Below are 6,000 nucleotides of genomic sequence, written 5' to 3' on the forward strand. Positions count from 1 at the left end.
GGCAGGGGCGCCCAGCACGCCAACTTAGGGACTTGTTCTTGGCCAGCCAGCGCAGCAGCCCCCGCGCAAGCCCGAGACGCTTGGAGCTCCGCGGGGCGAGAGCGCCTTCCGCCCGCAGCCGTCCTCCCCGGAGGCGGGCCGAGGCGGACCCCGCAGTCCCTCGGCGGCGGCGCGGAGCGCGGCCACCCGCTCCCGGAGCGCACGGCGGCGAACCAGGCCGAGATAGGTGTCTGGCTGGTGACGGGGGCGCCTGCGGTGGCGCGCGCGGCGGTCCCTAGTGCTGGATCCACGCTCTCCGCCCGCTCCCGGGCGTCTGGTGCCGCTGAAGAATCAATTATTCAGGTCTCCGCTGCCGCTTCCTCCTCCCCCAGCGCCTCGCGGGGAACAGCGGTCCCCCCGCCGGCACAGCCGCGCCGACACGCACACACCCGCACAGGGAGGCTGCTCGGCGCCTCCGCCTGTGCCTCACCGCCCCCGTCCGGGAGCCCACTCCTCGGGTGTCGGGGAGCCAGAAGCCTAGGGGCTACGACACCTACATCCCCGTCCCCTCCTTGCTTTCTAAGTTGCACCTAACAAAAGTCGCCCTGAGGTGCCACTTCTCAACCACCAGAAGGCCGAGCCAGGAAACCTGGGACTAACTGGTGTGTGGGCTGGTTGGCTTCGGTTCTGGCCACCTGGCATGGAACCGGCAGTGAGGAGAGGAGCCCCTTCTGCCGGCACCTGCCCCTCCAACGCCGCCTCTGCCTCTCTCCCCCCGCAGGCCCTGGAAGGAAAGCGGTCTTAGATCTTAGGGGGTCTTAAATTCGTTGTCCAAAGCTACACCCTCCACTTACTTACCAGCCTGATGTCACCTGCTAAGGTCCGAAGGTTTGTGCCGCCCATTCATATGTTAAAATCCTAACCCTTACGGGACCAGATTGGGAGTCGGGGGCTTCATGGGGTGATTAAGTCGTGAGCGCAGAATGACAAGGGCTCCTAGAAAAGAGATTCCAGAAAGCTAGCTAACCCCTTCCCTTTCAGACAGAAGGTGCCATCCTTCACCCAGAACCCAGCCCCACCAAACACTGAGTCTGTTTTGCCCAGATCTTGGGTTCCCAGCCTCCAGAATTGTGAAAAATAAACTTCTGTGGTTTCTAAGCCGCCCGGGTTATAATGTTTTGTTATAGCAATTCTTCAAAACATCACCTTTAGGCCTTTATTTATCTTCCCTTAATGACTGCTGATCTGGAAAATGGGAGGGGTCAGTAAAAATACCTATTTCCCAGGGTTATTTTGAAAAAAAAAAAAAAAAAAAAGCAAAAGAGTCTTGCTAAAAGAGTCAACACCGTCTGGCACACAGTAGGTGCTCATTAATGATGAAGTCCCTTTAAGGTGGCCTAGAAGGGAGGGTACTCTTTCTAGGAACCTGGCTGTGACTGCTGATATGGAGACCTCTGGATTTGTCAGTGAGCTGACTGTTGTAGGCTGAGTTCCCTGGGGTTTTATGACCCAAAAGACAAAGGAAGGGTAGGAAAGACCCAGAAGACAAATGAAAATAGGGAGCTGTGTGCTCTGAGGCAGAGAATGAGGAAATAATCTGTTTCTGCAGGCCACTGCTGGGCAGGGCTGGGCAGGCTGGCCCTCCTGTGAGTGGCAGCAGTCATTCCTGAATTTGGCACAGGGGCAGGATTCTGATTCAGGGATTGATGGGGAAGTTAGGTTGTTTTATTTAAATGAAGTATGAAAGTCAGGAGCCGGGCCTGGTGACACATGCTCAGGAGGCTGAGGCGGGAGGATCACAAGTTCAAAGCCAGCCTCAGCAACTTTAGCAAAGCTCTGAGCAACTCATTAAGACCCTGACTCTAAATAAAATTTTTAAAAGGGCTGGGGATGCAGCTCAGTGGTTAAGCACACCTGGGTTCAATCCCTAGTGAAATAATAATAATAATAATAATAATAATAATAATAATAATAATAAATAAGGTTTAAATTATATGCAATAAAGGGCATGTTATGGGTTGGATCTGAGGTGTGTCCCCAAGAGCTTCTATTAATGCAGGAATATTCAGAGGTAAAATGATTGGATTGTGAGAGCTGTGACCTGATGGGTCCACCCGGGTCTGAAGGGACTGACCAGGTGCTAACTGTGAGCAGGTGGGGTGTGGCTGCAGGTGGGTGACGGGGTGTGCCTTGGAAGGTGCATCTGTCCTTTGGCCCCTTCCTCTGCTTCCTGACCCACTTGAGCTGAGCACTTTCCTCCACTGCAGCCCAGCTTGGGCCCGGGAGAGCTGGCCATCTGTGGATGAAACTTCTGGAACTCTTGAGTCCCACCCAAACATTTGCTCCTCGCAGTCCTTCTTGTGAGGTTTGGTCTCAGTGATGAAGGGCTGAGGACGGCACACCACTTAAGGTTGTTGAGTTCTGAAGTTGTTTGCATCTGCGTAGACCATCACCTAAAACAGGGCACAGGGCATTTCCATCACTCTCAGAAAGTGCCCTTGTCCTTTGGCCATCGATTTGACTCCCCCATCTAGCAGAAATCATCATTTTTATTTCCCACACTATGTAAATAGTTTTGCTTTTTTTATATATACCAGGAATTGAACCCAGGAGCACTTAACCACCGAGCCACATCCCCAGCCCTTTTTTTATATTTTATTAGAGACAGGGTCTCACTGGGTTGCTTAGGGCCTCACTGAGTTGCTGAGGCTGGCTTTGAACTCAACAGTCCTCCTGCCTCAGCCTCCCAAGCTGCTGGGATCACAGGCGCGCGCCACCACGCCTAACCCTTTTGCCTGTTCTGAACGTCATATGAGTGGAATTGGACTGTGTGTATTCTGGGAGAGCAGCTTTTTTTCACTTGATATCAGGAGGTCCGTCTATATTGCTGCATGTATTGACAGTGTTTATTTTTAAATGTTGAGTTTCCAGCTTTCCATTTATGAATAAACCACACTTTGTGTATCCAATCTCCTATGGATGGACATGTGAGCCATATCTGGGGAGCGTTTTAAAACCCAGATGTCTACCACAACTTCATTCCATCAAAATCTACAGGGGTGGGGCCAAGCAGGGACAATTTGGTTTATATTTTTATTTAATTCTATCTTTTATTAATGCATAATAATTGAGCATATGATCTTTCAACACACGCATTCAGCATGCTGTCATCAAATCAGGGTAATCATCTTTTCCTCATCCTTAACATTAACCTTTGGGGCCTTGGAACTGCTCTCTCCTAGGTCTCCATGAAATATATAACAGGTTATTGTCAACTATTATCACCTGACTGTGCTGAGGAACACTAGGACTTGGTCATTGGATCTGTGTTTTAGCACCTGTGATCCAGTCTGCCCCCCTAACCCCCTCTGCTACTGCCCTTCCAGCTCCTAAGAGAATCACTATTCTACATTCAGATCAAGTTTTTTCCTAGCTTCCACAATGAGAGGGAACATGCAGTATTTATCTTTCTGTGTCTGCTTTATTTTGCTTAGCATAAGAGTTTTATTCCTGTTTATAGCTGAATACTATTCCACTGTGTCTATATGTACCACATTGTCTTTACCCATCATTCACTGGTGGACTCCAAGGTTGATTCCACACCTTCGCTATTGTGAACAGTGCTGCAGGATATGGTTTTAAATCCACTGACTATTCTGCTGATCCTTACATTTTCCATTCTTTTTTTTTTTTAAGAATTTTACAATATTTATTTTTTAGCTTTTGGTGGACACAACATCTTTATTTTGTATGTGGTGCTGAGGATCGAACCCAGCGCTTCGCGAATGCCAGGCGAGCACGCTACCGCTTGAGCCACATCCCCAGCCCACATTTTCCATTCTTGAATGTAGAGACTGACCTGGAAATGGATTCATTGATGAAAACCACTGTATGGGGAGCCGGGAGTCATTGGTGCCCAAACTGATAGAAAGGTGGATAAGGCAGATGCGGTCTCTTGAATGGAGGAAGAAGACAGTCGCTCATTCAAAGGAACCTTCGGTCCTTGAACACGGCCACGGTCCACTTGGGTTGCACCAGGATGGATGTGTCCCCAGTGTGCTGAGCCATTGGGTCAGGCACCTGGAATGCCACCGCCCACGTGCATGGGATCGTGACAGCCTTCCCCATGCAAAACCGCAAAGCTAACCCCACCCAGAGCCTAATTTGCTGAGTAGGATGTTGTCACTTAGGTGTTTCGGATGGCAGGCCCCCTGCATCACAGCTATCCCACCCAGGACCGTGTTTAAAAAGGAAGAAAAGAAAGAAAAAGGGGAATCCATGCAGTGCTATTGTGCAGCGAATTTTGTAAACTGACTTTGTCACTGATCCCATCGTTCAAGTAACTGAAGTATCCAGTCTGGACCTAAGGAGCAAATCGATTGGTCTTCTAACACTACTAAAAGAGTGACCCCGTGGTCACCCTTGGGGTTGAGCGCCATTGTTAAAGACCAGTCACTCTCCTGTGTCCCCAGGACAGAACTGAACTGAGCCTGTCACGGATGATGCCTCTCTTCATGTCGCTGAGCTCAAAGGAAATTGGAAAAGAATCATAGCAACATGAAGCGGAGAAGCCTTCGAGCCTGCCCTGGTAGACCGGTTGCTGTTCTTTGGATGCGCCCACCTGAGTCGCGGTAACGTGGGTTCTTCACCCAGGGTCTGAGAAGGCCTGTGGGGGAGATGGTTTTGGTTTCGGGATACATCGCTCAGAGAAGCCTACTGCACGCCACGCGGTTGCTGGTGATATACTCGGTACTGTTTCTCTGGATGTTCCCTGAGGACTCCGACTTGGTCCAGCACCTCCGTTTTGCACATGGGAGAACTGAGGCTCACACTCTCCTGAGCCCTGGCTTGAGCACCACCCGACTCTGACCACCTCTGTCTCTTTGCTTTCTCTGAGATCCTGAGCTGTGTGTCGCCAGCCCAGCTTTCTTCTCTTCAGACCTCCGCTTCCCCGTTAGTAAAAGAAAGGATTAGATGATGCAGGACGACCTCAAACCTGCCTCCTGAACCAGGGTAGATCAGGGACCCTCGTCCTCGACCCCTCTCACCTTATTTCCTTTGCCCAGTCTTACACGGGGCTAACTGGCACACAAAGGCCCACTTCTGCCCGGCTGCCCCCTTCACAGCTAAAACAGTGGGCCAGACCCTTAAAGGAAATCACAAGACCCTACTTCTCAAAGGCCTGCCTGTGCAGAGCTCCCAAGTTGGACCCATGGTCACCTGCAAGGGCAGATCACCTACTGAAGACTCATCCCTATTGCCTGCATCTCATGCATCTGACTTTAAACCTGGGAAGAATCATTCCACACACTTCAGCAGTAAGAATCATGGGTAAGGCACAGTAAGCTGAGTGCCAAAGTGACTTGGTATGCCAAATCACCCCTCATTTAGCATAAAACACCTAGCAAAAAGACCACCAGAGATGAACTAAGGACTACCCAGTGTCCTCCGGCAGGAGACAGGAGACGCCCAGGCTCCCTGCAGAGACAGGATAAGGAACCGGAGTCAGAAGTCCTACATCCGCCATTTGGGGCAGAGTCACTACCCTTTCCAGGCCTCAATTTTTTTCATCAGTAAAATGGGTGTAAAACCACCCTGCCTCCCCCACCTAGCGCCACAGCGAATGCTGTGCAGGGAATCACCCCTTGGTGGCAGGAGCTGGGGGCTTGTCCTCCTCCTCATCCCTTATTGGTGGAGGGCTCCTCCCAGGGTTCAGCTCCTCGTGCTCCCAGTCTACGCAGAGAGGTGCAGGCAACGGCCGGCAGTCCCCTAGAGCACCGCACCTGTAAGTAGCCTCCAGGGTGGACAAAGGAGAGCCACTGGGGTGCTGAGCGTCCCCAAGAAACTGGAAGAGCACGGGCCAAAGGAGGGCAGCAGCGTGTGTGTGGCTCAGAGAAAGGGTCACAGGGCAGAGCAGGCCCCTGTGAGATGAGCCTGCGCCTTTCACAACTGAGGCTTCAGAGAGGAGGAAGCCAAGCGTGGGTCACCATGAGTGGCCAGGCACCTGACCACCAGTAAACA

This window comes from Marmota flaviventris, chromosome 19 (assembly GCF_047511675.1).
Source record: "Marmota flaviventris isolate mMarFla1 chromosome 19, mMarFla1.hap1, whole genome shotgun sequence".
In the NCBI taxonomy this organism is placed as follows: domain Eukaryota; kingdom Metazoa; phylum Chordata; class Mammalia; order Rodentia; family Sciuridae; genus Marmota; species Marmota flaviventris.